The sequence below is a fragment of the Amblyraja radiata genome, chromosome 1 (genome assembly GCF_010909765.2).
Source record: "Amblyraja radiata isolate CabotCenter1 chromosome 1, sAmbRad1.1.pri, whole genome shotgun sequence".
Classification (NCBI taxonomy): Eukaryota; Metazoa; Chordata; class Chondrichthyes; order Rajiformes; family Rajidae; genus Amblyraja; species Amblyraja radiata.
The window spans coordinates 155,690,688-155,711,801 of NC_045956.1; the positions used below are offsets into that span (position 1 = coordinate 155,690,688).

The window sequence follows — 21,114 nt, forward strand, 5'->3', positions numbered from 1 at the left end:
ATAACCATATAACAATTACAGCACAGAAACAGGCCATCTCGACCCTTCTAGTCCGTGCCGAACACGTATTCTCCCCTAGTCCCATATACCTGCGCTCAGACCATAACCCTCCATTCATTTCCCGTCCATATAACTATCCAATTTATTTTTAAATGATAAAAACGAACCTGCCTCCACCACCTTCACTGGAAGCTCATTCCGCACAGCCACCACTCTCTGAGTAAAGAAGTTCCCCCTCATGTTACCCCTAAACTTCTGTCCCTTAATTCTCAAGTCATGTCCCCTTGTTTGAATCTTCCCTACTCTCAGTGGGAAAAGCTTATCCACGTCAACTCTGTCTATCCCTCTCATCATTTTAAAGACCTCTATCAAGTCCCCCCTTAACCTTCTGCGCACCAAAGAATAAAGCCCTAACTTGTTCAACCTTTCTCTGTAACTTAGTTGCTGAAACCCAGGCAACATTCTAGTAAATCTCCTCTGTACTCTCTCTATTTTGTTGACGTCCTTCCTATAATTAGGCGACCAAAATTGTACACCATACTCCAGAATTGGCCTCACCAATGCCTTGTACAATTTTAACATTACATCCCAACTTCTATACTCAATGCTCTGATTTATAAAGGCCAGCACACCAAAAGCTTTCTTTACCACCCTATCTACATGAGATTCCACTTTCAGGGAACTGTGCACAGTTATTCCCAGATCCCTCTGTTCACCTGCATTCTTCAATTCCCTACCATTTACCATGTACTTCCTATTTTGATTTGTCCTGCCAAGATGTAGCACCTCACACTTATCAGCATTAAACTCCATCTGCCATCTTTCAGCCCACTCTTCCAACTGGCATAAATCTCTCTGTAGACTTTGAAAATCTACTTCATTACCCGCAACCCTTCCTATCTTAGTATCTGCTTTGATCTGCAAGTTATTACAGACATTCCGTTTGTTTGCTTCAACTCTCCCGTTCTCTCAAACTTAAAACACATTTATTTTGTCACATTTCCGCTATTGGTATTGGTTTATTATTGTTATAATTACTAAGATGCAGTGAAAAATCTTATTTTTGTGTGTCATCCAGGCTATTAACTATTTCTTCCTGCACGTATGCTGCCTGAGCTGATGTGTATACTTTTGTCTTGATTTCAGATTTCTAATTGTATTTGTGTCAAAAACCCTCTTCATCATTATCCTGAGATCTCAATTCGGGCAACTTTTGAGGGGCGGCATGGTGGCGCAGTTGCTGCCTTAGAACGCTTGTAGCGCCTGAGACACGGGTTCGATCCCAACAACGGGTGCTGTCTGTATGGAGTTTGTACGTTCTCCCCGTGATAGCATGGGTTTTCTCCGAGATCTTCAGTTTCCTCCCACACTCCAAAGGCGTACAGGTTTGTAGGTTAATGGCATGGTATAGTGTAAAAATTATCCCTATTGTGTGTAGGGTAGTGTTAATGTGCGGGGATCGCTAGATGGTGTGGATTCGGTGGGCCAAAGAGCCTGATTCCACACTGTATCTCTAAACTAAGCTGAACTAAACATCAACTCAATTTTATTTCAGCTGTTTTGAGGCAACTGACCCATCTTACCGCAACCAGAGAGCAGTCCTGAACTACCATCTACCTCATCGGGGGACCCTCAGACCATCTATGATCAGACTTTACTGCCTTTGCCTTGCACTAAACGTTATTCCCTTATCACGTATCTGTACATTCTGAATGGCTCGATCGTAATCATGTATTGTCTTTCCACGGAATTTAGAATATTGTGTTCAGTTCTGGGCACCATGTTATAGGAACGATGTTGTCAAGCTTTAAAGCGTACAGCGAAGCTTTATGAGGATGTTGACGGGACTCGAGGGTCTAAGCTATAGGGAGATGTTGATCAGGCTGTGACTCTATTCCGTAGAGTGCAGGAGGTTGAGGGGTGATACCGAGATACGTTGACAATTTGTTTGCGTGCTATCTAATCAAATCAGATAATACTACGAATGGATACAATGAAGTTAAACACAAGTACAACAGATGGAGCAAAGAGAAGAGTACTAGAGTGCATGATACAATTTCTTAGCATTCTGCCATACTGCTGCCAGGGGTGTAAGGGGTTATGGGGAGAGGGCAGGGAAATGGGGGGAGAGATAGATCAGCCATGATTGAATGGTGGAGTAGGCTTGATGGGCCAAATGGCCCAATTCTTCTCCTATCACTTATGACCTTACGACCTTATAACAGTTCCAGAGAAAACGTCAAATGTTTGCAATGAGGTAATTGGAAATTGGAACTGTACCCAAGCCGTACATTATGCAGTCAAAATCCAGCTTGAGAAAATACACAATAACTCAACAGCTATTCCATGGTGCACAGGAGGATGAGGGGTGATGTTATAGAGGTGTACAAAATCATGGGAGGTATAAATCGGGTAGATGAACAGAGGCTCGTGCCCAGAGTAGGGGAATCGAGGGCCAGAGGACATAGGTTCAAGGTGAAGGGAAAAAGATTTGATATGAATCCAAGGGGTAACGTTTTCCACACAAAGGGTGGTGGGTGTATGGAACAAACTGCCAGAGGAGGTACTTGAGGCCGGCACTATCCCATCACTTAAGAAACAGTTAGACAGGTACATGGATAGGACAGGTTTGGAGGGAAATGGACCAAGTGCAGGCAAGTGGGACCAGGGTAGCTGGGACATTGTTGGCCAGTGTGGGCAAGTTGGGCCGAAGGGCCTGTTTCCACACTGTATCACTCTATGACACTGGCTGGTTAGCACACAATGAAAGCTTTTCCCTGTACCTCGGTACACGTAACAATAAACAAAACTGATTTTGAATTACTGTTCCCTCGCATACTGAAGGAAGTTCTGGATAGTTTCCTTCAGAGGTCTCTCTAGCACTCTGTCCTGCACCTGGAGCAGACTAACATTCATTAAAAGCACTGCACCATGTTCATCCAGTGCCTCCTCACTACAGAATGTGGCCTCATGCATGTATAGCTGTTGTGGCAGCCATCCAGGTTCTTCCGGTTAGCAAATGTTCCACATTATGGATTGGGAGGGTGCTTTGGTTGCAATGAATGGTCATTGACTTGAAATATTTACTTTCTTTAATTGATGCTGGCCGACTGAGTATTTCCAGCATTTTCCGCTCTTATTGCAGTGGCATAAACTTTCCATGATGTGTTTCCTTCCGACATCTTGCATTCCTTTTCCAGATGTTGCCTTCTGGGTTTATCCTGTGGTTATTGTCAAAGCTCAGTGGGGCCTGTTCCTGTGAAGTAGAGGCAGCCACTGCAGATCTCCACTGACAGTACTGAGTACGACTTTCACAGTGACCACCGCATGAGTGAGGAGTGCAACCCAAATCTCAGGAGGGTGATTGGGAATCCAATTGTGGATTGGGAGGGTGCTATGGTTGCAATGAATGCTCATAGACATGAAATATTTACATTCTTTATTTGATGCTGCCCGAATGAGTGAGGAGTGCAACCCAATGTCTCAGGAGTGCTGGTGCCTGTGTTTGATTGTTTAATATGTCTTGCTTATTGAAGTCTACATCATGGAGAGAGATTTGTTCACTTCAGATAAGTAGCATAATGGTACTGTGCAGGAACAGTCCCTTCAGCCCGCAATGTCTGTGTCGAACATGATGCCATGACTAGTATCAAGATTCCCCTCAACCTCTGGCTTTCCAGGGAAAACCAACCATTTGCCCAACCTCTCCCTGCAGCTAATACCCCGCAATCCAGGAATTCTTCTAGTGATCTGATGAAGGGTCCCAACCCGAAATGTCAGTCTGATGAAGGGTCTTGACCTGAAATGTCACTGATTCCTTTTATCCAGAGATGCTGACTGACCTGCTGAGTTACACCAGCATTTTGTGTCTATCATTCTGATAAACCTTGACCGCACCCTCTCCACAGCCCTCCACATCCTTCCAGTAATGGGGTGACCAGAACCATATACAATATTCAAAGTGAGGCCTAACATGCACTGTCCCTAAATGCTTCAAGACTGCTACCATCGTGCCTATTCCCAAATAAACATCTATCACCAGCTTGAACGACTACAGACCTGTAGCTCTTACTTCAACTGTGATGAAGTGCTTTGAGAGGCTGGTCCTGACCCACATTAAATCCTCACTCCCACCCACCCTAGATCAGCATCAGTTTGCATATAGAGCTAATAGGTCAACAGAGGATGCCATCAACATAGCTCTACACTCTGCACAGTCACAGCTGGAGCGCCCTGGCTCATATGTGAGGATGTTGTTTGTAGGTTTTAGCTCTGCATTTAATGACCATCATCCCCAGCAGAATGGTGGACAAACTGTCTGATCTGGGTGTTAATGCCAACACATGCAGATGGATCAAAGACTTCTTAGCAGACCGCCCACAGACTGTCAGGATGGGGTCCAATCACTCCCCATTCCTGACACGTAGCACAGGAGCGCCACAAGGGTGTGTGCTGAGTCCCATCTTGTATACAATATACACTTATGACTGTATACCAACACACAACACAAACCGGATCATCAAGTTTGCGGACGACACGACTGTGGTGGGACTGATAAATAACAACGGCGAGTCTGCCTACAGAGATGAAGTCCAAAAACTGACTGTCGGGTGTACTAAAAATAACCTGGTACTAAACCCAACAAAAACAAAAGAACTGGTTGTTGACTTCAGGAGGAGGAGGAGAGAGGAACCTGCTCCTCTCTACATCAAAGGAGACATGGTGGAGAGAGTCACTGACTTTAGGTTCCTGGGAATATACATCTCCCAGGACCTCAAATGGCAAATGAACACCGTCACTCTCGTGAAGAAGTCACATCAGCGGCTGTATTTCCTGAGGTCTCTGCGGAGAGCAAACGTCTCGCAGCCGCTACTGTTGTCCTTCTATCGATGCGCCGTGGAAAGTATCCTCTCCTATGGAATCCTGGTGTGGTTTGCTAGCTGCACTGTGGCTGAGAGGAGGGCGCTGCAGAGAGTTATAAAAACTGCACAGAGCATCACAAACGCTCAACTGCCCTCCCTGGATGACATATACAGGGCCCGATGCTTGCGCCGGGCCACAAACATCAAGCAGGACACATCACACCCTGCCAATCACCTTTTCACTCTGCTACCCTCTGGGAGGTGATTCAGTTCTCTGAAGGCCTAAAAAATAGTTTCTACCCATGTGCGATAAAATAACTTAATTCTAACAGAGAACACTGCGGAAGCACAATATAATTTGGGGTGCAAGATAATGCGCAATATTCTTTTAAAATATTTTTAATACCTATTTATTATTTTTTTTACCGATATGTGTATATGTGAGTCAATGGCTGTTGTGTTTGTTCTGTTTAAACCGAAGGAGATGCAATGGAATTTCGTTGCACAGTATTGTGCAATGACAATAAACGTATTTTATCTATTCTAACTAAAGTCCAATAAAGCTGGACCATCCCTTCCTGACTCATTCTCAATGCCCCACCCAATTAAGTCAAATATACTACATGCATTCTGTACTACTCTAGCTACCTTTCTTGCCACGTTTAGGGAGTTACTAGACCATGTGAGACCCGTTGGGCCCCGTTCCCACAACGCAATATTCCACCACTCACCCATAGCTCACAACTGCGCAGGCGCGGCAGAAGTTTTTAAAGTTTAAAATTGCAATAACTTGTAAAATGTAAGAACAATGTTAACGCATCTCACACTCCCTCTTCAGTCCCCTATTCCCCTGCTCCATTATCCTCCCTCTCCCCACCCTCCACCAACCCTCCTCCGCTTTCTCCCCTCACCCCCTCCCTCTGCTCCTCTCTCTTCCCCCTCCCCTGCTCCATTGCCTTGCCATCCCTCTTCCTGCCCCTATCCTCCTCCATTCCCTTTCATACCCCAGCATTCCCTCCCCCTCCTCTTCACCCTACCTCCACTTTCCCCTCTACCCCTCCTCTCCCCCACTCCCTTCCTCACCTCTACCTCCCTCTCCTTTCCCTTACCCTCAGTCACTCCATCCCTCCATAAGCCTCTCCCCTCCCTACCCCACTAACCCCCTCCTCTCGCCCTATCCCCCTCCTCCCCCACTCTCCCTTCTCACCTCCCCAAGATCTCCATGTAAACCATCGCCGACCCCGTTTTCTTCACCACATCGGCGATGAAGTTGTACTTGAGGCGGGGGCTGTGGGGGGGAAGGACCTAGTGGCCTGGAACTGGGGGAGGGGAGGGAGTGGTTGAGACGGTTGGGGCCAATCCATAGACCCCACGTGGGGAGGGGGGGCGGCATCGTTGTGCCCCCCACTTGGGAACCGGATCAATCGGGCATCGATCAGTAGGTTGGTCAATCAAGCGACCCCACGTGGAGGGGGGCGGTGTCCGCGCTCCCCCATGTGGGACACGGACCAAATGGGTGTCGAGCGGGAGGTCACTTTCCCCTCCCTCTCCCGTCCCTACCCAGCTCCTCTCCCTCTACCCCCACTACCTACCTCCCCCACTCCCCCCCACCTCTCCCTCTATACCCCCTCCCCCACTCTCCCTCCTCACCTTCCCCACTTTCCCCTCCCTGACCCCTCCCTACCTGGCTCTTCTCCCTCTATCCCCCACTCCCTACCTCCCCCCTATTTCATTATGTTTTTTTTCTAAATGAAATTCTCAATAAAAATTACGTTTTTTCTTTAAAATAACCTAAACACATTGTTAGCTGTTAATGAAAATGGAAGAAATTGATTAAAACAGAATTTTTTTTAGAATAAATCAATGTCAATTAAAATCGCAATTTGTAATGTAAATAAATTCGGGATCCCATTTTGACGTCGAAGGTGGCTGACAGGCAGGAAAAGTGGTTTGAAAAGTGTTTTTTGTAAAGTTTAAAATTTCAATAACTTGTAAAATATAACATCACTCTGAACAAAACTTGGTACTGTATATCACAGAACAATGGTGAGTAAGGTGGGCCAAAGATTGTAGCGCTATCATGTACCGTTATGGCGGAGTTATGGGAACTCATGCACACACACATAGGAATACAAATAAACAAGATGAGAGTTTTAGTGATATACTAGACTAAGTGGGACCCGTTGGGTCCCAGCATCACACGGGAGGGCTGGTCACCAACGCAATATTCCACCTCTCCACCAATTCCAATATTGCTCGTCGGTGGGGGGGGGGGGGGGGCTTTATTTTGCGCTAGTATGGGTGTTGCGGGCCAAAGGTACCGGTTTCCAGAAGGCTAGTATACACCCAACAACCAAAATTCATTTTGTGAACACAAACTTTTAAAAAAGGCGAGGCAAACAATTGGGCAGCAGCCACCCGACAACCAAAATTCATTTTGTGAACACAAACCTTTTTAAAAGGCGAGGCAAACAATTGGGCTGCAGACACCCGACAACCAAAATTCATTTGGGAACACAAACTTTTTTAAAAGGCGAGGCAAACAATTGGGCTGCAGACACCCGACAACCAAAATAGTAAGATTAAACGAGAACTTACCAGTTTGAAGTTTGATCTGTATTTTATGAGGAGTTACGATGAGGGATTACGTGAAGAACCCCGCCACGACGCATGCATGTCATTCTTCAAAGCAGCGGTGTGAAATCACAGATAACTGTAATGACTAAACATAGTAAGATTAGAGAAGAGATACCAGTTAAGTATATGAACAAAGGTGGGAGCGGAGGGCACGTAATCCCTCATCGTAACTCCTCATAAAATACAGATCAAACTTCAAACTGGTAAGTTCTCGTTTAATCTTACTATTTTACTTCGGAGTCACGTGAGTGACTACGTGAAGATTTTAAAGCTCTGTGATTTCATGCCGTGGAAACGAGTCCATGCATCACGTCTGCCTTGATGACTGTAGGAGGAATTGTGTTAACATAATTTGGACATGAATTCGACATTGAAATCATAAAATTTATTAACACAAATTTATAACCCCTTTTTATGGGTTTAAATTAATTTACAGAACTTAAATTTGTTTCTGCAAACGTTCCAGGTTTCATTACTGGTTTATTGTAAAATAATTGGAATATTTTTTCCCCTCCTAGACCATCCTGCTGCCTTGAGGATTTGGTCCATTTGTACATCCAACTGTATCGCTGCCGATGTAGCTGCAGCCCTGGTGGAATGAGATTTAAAAATATTAGTATCCACCCCAGCCTGTGTTAGCACCTGTTTCAGCCATCTTATAACCATATAACAACCATATAACAATTACAGCACGGAAACAGGCCATCTCGACCCTTCTAGTCCGTGCCGAACACATAATCTCCCCTAGCCCCATATACCTGCGCTCAGACCATAACCCTCCATTCCTTTCCCATCCATATAACTATCCAATTTATTTTTAAATGATAAAAACGAACCTGCCTCCACCACCTTCACTGGAAGCTCATTCCACACAGCTACCACTCTCTGAGTAAAGAAGTTCCCCCTCATGTTACCCCTAAACTTCAGTCCCTTAATTCTCAAGTCATGTCCCCTTGTTTGAATCTATCTTGAGATGGTCTGGACCGTCACTCTTTTGTGTGGTTGCTAGTGGCTGACCAAAAAGTGCCTTCTCATTGCATCTTAGGATTTTCGTTTTCTCCATGTATAACGACAGATGTCTTATTATACACAGACGGTCATCTGTTTGGGTATGACCTAAATTGTATATTGAGGCCTGCTGATCCCTGTCTATTCTGCTTACTAACTCATAGATATGAAACGTAATATTTTCTGTTGAGGAAGTCATGTTGTCCAGTCTTAGTTTATGCAGTGACTGTACCCTCTGTGCCGTGACCAATGCCATTAGCATGACTGTTTTTAATGTCAGTCTGTGTAGGGACAGAGCTGTTGCTGGAGACCAATTCCTGAGCATCTTCAGGATAATACTTACATCCCATATTTGGGAGTACCTGGATCTTGGGGGATTAGTATTAAAAATTCCCCTCATAAGTTTTGTTACCAGTGGGTGAGTCCCAACAGAGTAACGCTCTGTCCCCTGCCATAGGTAAGTCGATAGGGCACTTCTGGCGCAGTTGATGGCACTGTAACTGAGCCCCTCATCATAGTGGAGGCCTGCCAGATATTCCAGAACAGACGGGATGTTCATGTCTCTGTAGGTGATGTTGTTTTTATGGCAGTGCATCGCCCACTTCCTGATATAGACCAGATACTGTTTTTTGGTTGACTGTCTTTGGGCCGCCGAGATCATGTTCACTGTTCGGTCCGTCAGTCCCAGTTGTAGTACAGGTGTTTTTAAAACTCTACAAATTAATAAGTTCAAATGTTTATGGCATGGGTGGCTATCCCTTGTTACGGGATGTAGCAATAAATCTGGTCTATGTGGGATGGTGATACATGGTTCTAATACCATGTTTAACACCACTGGGAACCATGGTTGAGTAGGCCATTCGGGTACTACCAATACCTGACGCAGAGTCTTGTTGTATTTTCCTTAATACCCGACTGATGAAGCAGGAAGGAGGGAATGCGTAAATAAACAATTTCCCCCCCAATGCAGCGAAAATGCATCTGTCGCCGCTGCCCCAGGGTCTGGTTCCCATGAAACATAATTTGATAACTGGTGGTTAAGTCTGGATGCGAATAGATCGATATCTGGTGTTCCATATTTTGCTGTAATATCAGCAAATATTTTTTTATTCAACATCCATTCGGTGTTTTCATTAAATTTGCGTGACCTGGTGTCTGCCACTAAATTTAGTCTTCCTGGTAGGTAAGTGGCTGATATCCAAATATCTCTCTGGATACACCATTGCTAAATTGTATTAGCCAGATTGTCACATGATGTCGATTAGTTTCCACCCATGTGGTTAATGTATGCTACCACGGTGGTATTGTCTATCTGTAGTCTAACATGCTGGTGATATGACCCAGTACAATATGACTTTAGGCCATGGAATGCACCCAACATTTCCAGGTAGTTTATGCCCAGTGTGAGTAATAAAGATGCCTCCTGAGCAGTCCATCTACCTCCACAGCTGGTGATTGTATTGGTGGCTCCCCACCCAAGTGCACTGGCATCAGTTTGTAGTACCATGGAAAGGTTACTGACAGTGATTGGATTGGAACAAAGCCAGATGTTAACTATCCACCATTTTATTCCATTTTAGCTTGATTGGTAGTTTCATAGGTCTGTCAAAGTGACCTGCATTAATTTAGAGTGCTTGTATTTTTACTTTCTGTAAGTTTTGGTAATGTAGAGGTCTAAATTGTGTGGCTGGAAAGGCAGCCACCATTTGCCAATTACTTGTGCTACCAATCTGATGGATGGTTTGCTGATGTCAATGAAGTTATGCAGGCCTCTATTAAATCTCTTGCCTTTCCCTTAGGCAGAGTCACCGACATGTGAACTGAGTCAATGGTGAAACCCCCAAATAGTCCATAGTAGTGGAAGGCGTTAGTTTAGATTTAACTAGATGGATAATAAATCCCAGTTTTTCAAATAACTGTTTTGTGCCTGTTACAGTTTGTTTGGCCAATTCCAAAGTTTTGCCCACAATGAGTATGTCATCTAAATATGCCATGACCATGTGTTTATGTTTCCGTAGAAACGCTAGGGCTGGTTTCAAAAATTTTGTGAACAGCCTGGGGCTGATGACCCATTTGGCAATGCTTTATACTGCCAGTGTTGTACCATCCAGTTGAATTTTAAGTAACATCTGTGGTCACCTCTTATAGGCACTGAATAGTAAGCATCTTTTAAATCAATGCTGGCCATGAAGTAACCTTTGGAAATTAATTGTTTAGCAGTAACAAAGGTATCCATTTTGTCAGATCTATGGTGGTGCGACAACCACCATCTTTTTTGTTTTTGATAAATATATTGGACACAAATTCTAATGGTTCGTGTTGAGTTTTCTCAATTACACCTTTTATGTAAAGCCGCTCCAGTTCAGCTTGCGCTTTTGATTTTTCTTTATCAGAAGGCACGAACATTCGGTTCGATATATGTTGAACTGGAGGGCTGTACTTGTGTATAAACTCTATTGTATATCCCTGGATACTGCTTAAGATGTAAATATCGGTTGTTAACATGCTCCATGCATTCAGAAAAGAGTGTAGTCTCCCCCCCAACCTCCATGCTCCCTGTATTTTGTAGGGAACCAGACCCACCTACCTCCATAGTTACTAGTGGCAGGTTTACTTCTTTTTGTAGGTTCTTCGCTGCTGTTGTTGCGCTGGTGTCTGGATTTTCGGTTTGGTTGGCGTTGGAGGTCCCCGCATCTTCCAAGAAGGCTGGCCTGGGCCATGGCCTAAAAATACTCATGTTGAATACCGGGCCTTCGAGCTTTCACCAGTTCTGCTGGTGGGTGCGTAGGGGTGCAGTCTTTGGCTGTAGTGTTTGTTGGAGTCCATTTTATTAGTCCAGTAGGTTATTTTGTTCCTGCACCCCTTGCACACTTGTCTTTCCTTCTGCGGACCCCTCTTCCAGGTCAGCCCAGAATTGACCCGCAGTGCTCCCCTCTGATGAGGTAGAAGAACTGTGCAGCCCTTCAAGAGGTACTGCTGTGGGTTTATCATAGGGCCCACAGTGACCCGACTCCATCTCCCGGAGTCTGTCACATTGGAGCTAATGCTCCACACACCGCTCCATCCGGCTCCAGCGCTCTCGGTCGTTGGCCGCCCGCGGTTGTTCAAAGTCGGACTCCTCTGAGTCCACGACCTTGTTTGTTTTTGTGTCTAGCCTTTCCGCCCAGCTGCGTGGATCTGGCCGGTGCGGAGGCGACATCGGGCACAGCTGATCCCACTATCGGTGATCCGAGTGCCGCTGGCTGCTGCTGGCTGCCCGCTGCTCCGCGGTCCTCCCTCACCAGCTTTGTCCTTACTGCCATGGAGTGGATCTGGCCGGTGCGGAGGCGACATCGGGCACAGCTGATCCCATCTAGCCCACCAGCTTTGTCGCAGCCCGTTGGTTTCTCCACCTGTAATTGGCATGGTAAAAACACAAAAAGACCGCAGCTCTTACCTGCAGGTCCAAGTTAAAATTGTCGCTATGGGGGAACGTCGTTCCACCCCGGCTCCTGCCGTTTTCGACTTGTCCAAAAAGTCGACGGCCCCATTTGAATAGTCTCCCGCCCGGCCGTGGTGTTCTGGCCGGCGCGGGACCAAAAGTCGGCACAGCTGATCCCTTACGGGGCTTGTGCCTTCAGCTGCTGCTGGCTCCCGCAACTTCGCGTTCCTCCCCAGCCAGCTTTACTCGCAGCACTTGTGGACACTATTTTGTCCAGCTTCCCCCCCTGTGTAAAAACAGTGCGGGGACAAAAACTACCGCAGAGTAAATCACTTACCTGCAGGTCGCGGTTTCAAACTTACCGCTGCGGGGGACACTCCACCCCGCCTGTTGTTTCGCAAGCGTGAAGCGATATGACACGCATGCGTCGTGGCGGGGTTCTTCACGTAGTCACTCACGTGACTCCGAAGTAAAATTCATTTGGTGAACACAAACTTGTTAAAAAGGCGAGGCAAGCAATTGGGCTGCAGACACCCGACAACCAAAATTCATTTTGTGTACAGAAACTTGTTAAAAAGGCGAGGCAAACAATTAGGCAGCAGCCACCCGACAACCAAAATTCATTTTGTGAACACTAACCTGTTAAAAAGGCGAGGCAAACAATTAGGCAGCAGCCACCCGCCAACCAAAATTCATTTGTTTTTAAAAAAAATATTTTTATTTGAAGCAAACATATTATGGTAAAATAACTACATATTATAGTAAAACATTTTACTGTATATCAATCATACATTATTAAAATTTTCAATTGTGGATTGATTCTGCTTCTAGTTTTTTTTTTATATAGATAGTAAATAAGAGAGAAAGAGAGAGAAAAAAAACCAAATGTCAAAAAAGAAAAAAGAGTGGAATTAATTACTAATAATACATCATTGGAGATCGGTTCGTAAATTATAAAGTATAACTTTCCATCTAATCCTGAGTTCAAGCTTCAGTTAGGTTTCCGTGCTGAGCCAATCTATCCCTTCAAATAGTTAATGAATGGAGACCATATTTTAACAAAAAGTTCTTGTTTGTCCATTAAGACAAGTCTAATTCTTTCCAGATGTAGGGTCTCCGACATTTCCACGATCCACATTTTAATTGTGGGGGTTATAGGACCTTTCCAAATTTTTAATATTAATTTTTCCCCAGTTATTATACTGTAGTCGGGGAAGTTTCTTTGGCTTGTTGTGAGTGTTAAACTTTGTTCTGATATTCCAAGTATTATTAGTTTTGAATCTGGATCCAATTTAGTATCAACAACTTCAGACATTATTCCAAAAATATTAATCCAAATATTTTAAATTTTTGTACAATTTGCAAAAGTACGTGGCCTCAAAGTGCAGACATTTATCACAGATAGGAGAAATATGTGGGAAAATTCTATTTAGTTTTATTTTGGAGTAATGTAATCTGTGTAAAACTTTAAATTGTATTAAAGCATGTCTGGCATTTAACGAGCATTGATGTATATGTTGTAAATTTTCGTCCCAAATATCTTTCGTTATAGGCTGACCTAATTCATTTTCCCATGTGTATCTATATAATTCCATCGATGGTACCTCGCTGTCTAAGAGGGTGTTATTAATATATTGATATGTTATTAATTTCTCAGTGTTAGGATGCTTATTCAGACATTCATCAAGAATTTCTGGTTCCCTAGTCCTATAATCTTGTGTATTAGATTTAACATAATCTCTAATTTGTAGATATCTGAAGAAATTATTTGAGTATTGTCCATAGATCTGTTGTAACTCTTGAAATGAAAGAAAAATGCCTTTCCTATAAAGATGTCCAATCTTTTTAATTCCGTAATTTTTCCATTGTGTGAAACCTTTATCTAATATGGATGGTTTGAATAAAGGATTGTTTACAATGGGAAGACATAGTGATATATTATCCAATTTTAAAGCTTTTTTAAAAATTGTTTCCAAATTCGTATTCCACTATGTATGATAGGGTTTTCCCTATAGGTTTTTTTGTGCAATTTTGTGGGAGCAAACATAATCAAACCGATTTCAAAAGGTAAGCAGTCTTCCTTTTCCAACCTTAACCAATCTGGTTGCTGATCCATTTCTTCCAGCCAGAAATTCATGTTTTTAATATGGGCTGCCCAAAAATAAAACAAAAAATTTGGCAAGGCTAAACCTCCATTTATCTTTGATTTACATAAATGTTTTTTGCTGATTCTATGATTCTTATAATCCAAATGAAGCTTGTAACAATGGAATCGACTTTAAAAAAAAAAAAATTTGGGATATATATCGGAATTAATTGAAATAGGTAGTTGCGGTAAAAAGGATCATTTTTATAGCATTAATTCTACCAAGCATTGAAATGGGAAGTGTTTTCCAATACTGAATATTCTTATGTAGTTTATTCAGTAAAGGTGGGAAGTTTAATTTAAATAAAGAAGTATATGTCTTAGTTACATAAATTCCTAAATATTTAAGTTTGTCTTTAATTATTTTAAAAGGGGATTGTTGTAATGTATGCAAGTTTTGTTATTGGCATGATTTCGCTTTTATTCCACTTAATTCTATATCCTGAAAACTGACCAAATTGAGTTATTGGATTGGAATACTAGTTTCTGGTTTTATAATATATATTAATACATCATCTACATATAAAGAGATTTTATTCATTGTGTCTTTAGTGTTATACCCGTGTATTTCTGGGTGGGTTCTAACGCTTTCTGCTAATGGTTCAATTGCAAGAGCAAATAATAGTGGGGACAGTGGACATCCTTGTCTACAACCTCTAGAAAGATTAAATTTAGTTGATAACATGTGGGTTGTTAATATTCTAGCTGTTGGGTTAGAATATAAAAGTTTAACCCATGTGCAGTACTTCTCTCCCAATTGAAATTTTTCCATCACTGAAAATAAATATGACCATTCTACCTGGCCAAATGCTTTTTCAGCATCTAACAAAATAATTGCTAGATCTGCATTAGGAATTCTATTTGAGTATATAATATTGAATAGTCTTCTCAGATTATAAAATGAGTAACGTTTTGGAATAAAACCTGTTTGGTCGGGGTGTATTAATTTGTTAATCACTAAACTCAATCTATGAGATTGGATTTTGGTTAATATTTTCTGATCAGTATTTAAGAGAGCTATTGCTCTAAATGAACCTGGGTCTTCAAGATCCTTATCAGTTTTTGGTATAAGTGTTATTGTATATTCATTTAAAGTTTCTGGGAGTTTCTGTTGAGTGTAAGCGTATTTGTACAGTGTCTGTAAACGTGGAGAAATCAGATCATAAATTTTAAAATAAAATTAAGAACTTTTTTTAAAGATCTAGTTGACTCTTCGATGTCTTTTACCATAATTTCAGCACCTAGTAATTCTCTCTCTTTCAGATCTAAACTCGTAAGACTACATTTCTGTTAAAAAAATTCCATTCCTGCTGATTGTTCTGTCGTTTTAGTTGAGTAGAGTTTTTGATAGGATTGTAAAAATCTGTCATTGATATCTTTAGGCAGTGTTAATGTTTCTCCCTTGTCTGATCTAATTTTGTAAATTGTTTTTTCCCCGTCCAGTTTACGAAGTTGACGTGCTAATAGTTTTTGTGGTTTGTCACCAAATTCAAAATTTAATTGTTTTGTATGTTGATAAAGTTTTATAACTTGGTCTGAGTATATCTTATTTAACTTATATTTCAGTACTGCAATTTTATTGTGTTTTACCATAGATGGTACTGCTGCATTTTCTATGTCTAATTGCCTTATTTCCATTTCCAATGTCTGTTGTTTGGCCCTACTCTCTTTATTAAGAAATGCTTGGGAAGAAATTAATGCTCCTCGTACAAATGCTTTGAATGTTTCTCAAAGAAGGGAAGCAGAAGTTCCAGGGCTATCATTAGCCTCAAAGAACATATTAATCTGTTTTACAAGGTATTCATGACATACCTTTTCTTTTAAGTTTTGGGGGTTAAGTCTCCATTGTGACTGTATCTCGGCCATTCCATTTAGTTTAATCATAAATGTTAGTGGAGCTTGGTCCGAGATTATGATATTATGGTATTGCGACATAGGTAAATGGGATAAGTTTAGAGTCTACTAAGAAATAGTCTATCCTTGAGTAAGTTTTATGCACCGGTGAGTAAAATGAATATTCTCGACCGGATGGGTTTTCAATTCTCCAGACATCCTTAATGTTGGTAGTATTAATATGAGATTAGAAATTCACTTGACTGAGATTTTAATTTTCTTTGAGTTGATGATCTGTCTAAATAAGCATCCAGTGTACAATTTAAGTCTCCACCAATTATTGTTATGTTGTGTGCATTCCGGGATAATGTTGAGTATTCTCTTAAAAAACAGGGGGCTATCAAAATTTGGTCCATATACATTAAGAAGAGTCACTTTTTTTTAGTATAACTCCCCTACTAATACAATATATCTGCCATCGATATCTTCTATAGTTGCTATATGTTTAAAAGGTATACCTTTGCGGATTAATATTGCAACTCCTCTAGATTTATGTGAGAATGAAGAGTGATACGCTTTAGCAATCCATTTTGCTTTCAGTCTATGTTGCGCTTCCTTTTTAAGATGTGTTTCCTGGAGAAATATTATATCTGCTTTAAGTGATTTTAAATGGGCTAATACTTTACCTCTCTTGATTGGTTCGTTAATTCCCTTAACATTCTAGCTACAGAATTTAATTCCTTCACCCCCAATTTTGCATCTTATGATTAGGGTGGTCTATGATAGAGCAGATGGCTCAGCACATTAAACCATACCTTACACCCGAACATCAGGTAGATACATTTTAGGTCTCGTCGGTTTTCCTCCCGGACATATCTCCTTAAATAAAACCTATAATTCCATTCGAAATAAAAGTTATAATATAATATAGGATAGAGAAAATAAAAAAATGTTATGTTAGTAAAGGGGGGGGGGGGGGGGGGGGGGGGGGAGGGAAACAATAGTTATATTCCATTAGTGAAATAATTATTAGCAAAAAAATTAGTCAAAGAATAATTAAAAGTATCAAAGAGAAATCTTCCTAAATTTTTATTAATAAATTGCCTGAATCACACTTTACTTATAATTCATACTTTTAGTTAATTCTGAGTTGATCCAGTTAACAATAATTAGTAATAATTAGTAATCATGATTTTTCGTAGTTATAAAAAATTTGTACTAAAATGTAAATATTATATATCAATAGCAAGATAATTGCTCAATTCTTATTATAAATTTTGAGCAGTTCTTAAATATAGCAATTTAAAATTCAATTTCTTCTCTGCTGGGTAATGATATCCGGTACCGTCAGGTGTATGTTGAGTGTTGGGTGTTGGATATTATTCAATCTTCGGTCTTATTCTCGATGTTCTGGGTGAATTCAAGTGCTTCTGTGTGTTTGATGAAGAAATATTCCTTCTGCTCGTAGGTGACTCTTAGTGTTGCGGGGTACATCAGTCCATATCTCAGATTTTTTATATTCTTAAGTATTCTTCTTGTGTCTGTAAACACCGCTCTCTTCTTGGCAACCTCCACAGGGTAATCTCTAAATATACTGATCTTGTCTCCTTCAAATACGAGATTTCTGCTGCGAACGATTTTCTTCATCATATCATCCAAAACTTGATCATATTGCACCCTCACTATCAGTTGTCTTGGGGGGGTCGCCAGCCCTTGGGCGGCGTCTCAATGCTCTGTGTGCCCGAGCAAGTAAAGGTTCTTGATCCAAATTCAAGACTTTTTTCAATAGATCTGCAGCAAATTCACGGGGATCACGGTTCCCCTCACTGCCTTCCTAGACGCCCACGATTCTTAAATTCTGGTGTCTCTGACGTCCCTCCGTCAATACATTTTTCGGTTATTTAAATGCAATAATTCTGATAGACGTTTGTTCTTGGCGAGAAGTTTTTTTTGCAGTTTTGGAGCTTGTCTCAGCAATTTCCTCTAATTCCTTTACAACATAATGTTGTTGATTTAGTGTCTGGAAGATGGGCTCCAACTTAGAATTAAATCTGGATTCCATCGAATTCAGTTTATCATTTACCTCTTCAATCCTTTGATTAAAACTTTCTTCCATGTTTAACTTCCAGTCTTCCAGAACTTCATGTACAGAGGCTGTAACATCTTCTTTAATTTCTTCTTTAATTTCTTCTTTAAAACATTTCAGCTCCTCCTTGAAGTTCTGTTTAAGTTTTTTTAATTCTTCCATTATATTTGCGATTTCCTGTGCAAGGAAACTTCTTAGTTCTTCCACATCTGTCTTTTTCTTCTTTGAGATATCTTCCTGGGACGATGTTGAAACTGAGCCCGAGGCTTCAGTTGGGCCTCCCTCTCTGGGCTTGCCGGTATTTCTCATCTTGGGGGGGGGTATGTTGCATAGACATACCGCCGGTGTTGCGCGCCTGATGACGTCACAAACTTAATGCAAGCAGCCGGTGCCGTTTTCTGCAGGTAGGTCCCGTTCTTTTCCCCCGTTTTCAAGCGATTTTTTTTGGAGCTTGTCGGCGCGAGTCTCCCTTACTCCATAGCGCCACCGGAAAGTGTAATAGGGATTGATGTGAAAGGTGAGATGCGTAAGGAATTGAAAATATTGTATATGAATGCGCGAAGTATAAGAAGTAAAGTAGATGAGCTTGAGGCTCAGTTAGAGGTTGGTAGATATGACATTGTGTGGATTACTGAGATGTGGCTGCAGGAGGATCGGGCCTGGGAACTTAATATTCAGGGTTATACATCCTATAGAAAGGACAGGCAGGTGGGCAGAGGAGGGGGGTAGCTCTGCTGGTGAGGGTGTAAGTTGCAGCAGGAGTTAAAACTGGTATGTAACAAAGGTCATATCTACCAACCTCTAATTGCAATCCCTATTACACTTGGCCATACTCTCCTATCCCTTTGTGAGCTTCCTTTCCCGTTAATTCTGGGGTAATTAACCATCTCTTTATTCTCTTTCCCTTTAACTCCATCCTCGACTATCCCATTTGACACCCCACCTCCCTTATTCAGTTTAAAACCACCCGTGTAGCAGTGGCAAACCTGCCTGCCAGAATGCTGGTCCCCCACCTGTTAAGATGCAATTCGTCCCTTTTGTACAGTTCCCCCTTACTCCAAAACAGATCCCAGTGATCTAAGAATCTAAATCCCTGCCCCCAGCACCAGTTCCTCAGTCACACATTCAGGTCCAGAACTAGGGGTCACTAGGGGATTGTTCCCGATGTTGGGGAAGTCCAAGACAAGGGGTCACAGCTTAAGGATAAGGGGGAAAACCTTTAAGACCGAGAAGAGAAAAACATTTTTCACACAGAGAGTGGTGAATCTCTGGAACTCTCTGCCACAGAGGGTAGTTGAGGCCAGTTCATTGGCTATATTTAAGAGGGAGTTAGATGTGGCCCTTGTGGCTAAAGGGATCAGGGGGTATGGAGAGAAGGCAGGGATGGGATACTGAGTTGGATGATCAGCCATGATCATACCGAATGGCGGTGCAGGGTCGAAGGGCCGAATGGCCTACTCCTGCACCTATTTTCTGTGTTTCTATGTTTCTATGTCCCGTATCTCCCAGTTCCTGCTCTCGCCAGCACGAGGACTGGAAGCAAATCGGAAATAAGAACCCTGGAGGTCCTGCTTTTCAGCATTTTTCCGAACTCTCTAAAGTCACGCTGCAGAATATTCATCCCCTTCTTTCCGACATGGTTTGTGCCGACATGCACTACCACTTCCGGCTGTTCACCTTTGTCCTTGAGGATTTTCTGCACTCTGTCCGTGACATCCTGGATCCTGGCACCAGGAAGGCAGCACACCATCCTCGAATCCCGTCTCTGCCTGCAGAAACCCCTGTCCGTACCTCTCACAACGGAGTTTCCAACTACTATGGCGTTGCCTGGCGTTGGCCTAACATGATGCAAAGACCGTCTTACCTGGCTGTACATAGTCTATATCCATCCATTGCCTGCACATCCCATGTGCCTATCCAAAAGTCCCTTAAAAGCCACTATTGTATCTGCGTCCACCACCACCCCGTTTGCCCAGATCAATGATCTGGGCATTCATGTCCTATGATACAGTGACCTACATGAAGTCCAGATACGACCTTGGTAAGGCCATCAAAAAGGCCAAAAGGGACCTCTACTCCAAACTGGAGGATGAGACAAATGTTCGGCAGCTGTGGCGGGGCCTGAATGCAATCACCTCCTACAAGGCGAAACCAGGAGGCAGCTCGAATGTCGGTGAAACATCACTCCCTGACGAGCTCAATGCGTTTTACGCACGCTTTGACAGGGAGAATACTGATGTGCCTTCCCGATCCCCCATTCGCTGTGATGGCATTTCAGTCTCAGTCACAGAGGCCGACGTCAGGAAATCCTTCAGAGGGGTGAACCCCCGAAAAGCACCTGGACCTGATGGTATACCCGGTTGTGTTCTAAAAACCTGTGCGGTCCAACTGGCGGGAGTTTTTAACGGACATTTTCAACCTCTCACTTCTGAGGTCTGAGGTCCCCACCTGCTTTAAAAGGGCATCAATTATACCGGTGCCCAAGAAGAGTAAGGTGACGTGCCTCAATGACTATCGACCAGTGGCACTAACGCCGGTGGTGATGAAGTGCTTTGAGAGGCTGATCATGGAGCAAATCAACTCCTACCTCGACAAAAACCTGGACCCACTGCAGTTCGCTTACCGCCACAACAGATCAACGGTGGATGCGATCTTGCTGGCTCTCCACTCCGCACTGGACCACTTGGACAACAAAAACTCATATGTCAGGCTGTTATTCATCGATTACAGCTCGGCATTCAACACAATCATCCCCTCCAAACTGGTTACCAAACTCGCAGAACTGGGTCTCCGCGCATCCCTCTGCAACTGGATCCTCGACTTCCTAATCCACAGACCACAGTCTGTTCGTATTGGTGGAAATGTGTCAGCCTCGATAACAATCAGCACGGGAGCACCTCAAGGCTGCGTGCTCAGCCCCCTGCTGTACTCACTCTATACCCATGACTGCGTAGCCAACCACAGTGCGAACTCCATCATCAAGTTCGCTGACGACACCACTATTGTGGGGCGTATCACTGATGGGGATGAGTCAGAATATAGAAGGGAGGTCGAGCAACTGTCCATATGGTGCCAGCGCAATAACCTGGCCCTCAACACCAGCAAAACCAAGGAACTGATT

The 21,114-nt window shown here is 42.8% G+C and overlaps 1 long non-coding RNA gene across 1 annotated transcript; it reads right to left on the reverse strand.

Annotated features, from left to right (window-relative positions):
* Window positions 1-794: 794 nt before the first annotated feature.
* LOC116980753 lies at window positions 795-20,825 on the reverse strand. Its single transcript, XR_004414054.1, has 3 exons — window positions 20,815-20,825; window positions 16,718-16,722; window positions 795-911 (listed from the first exon to the last, which is right to left on the reverse strand). It is a non-coding gene; the product is annotated as an uncharacterized LOC116980753 (long non-coding RNA).
* Between the last annotated feature and the right edge of the window lie 289 nt (window positions 20,826-21,114).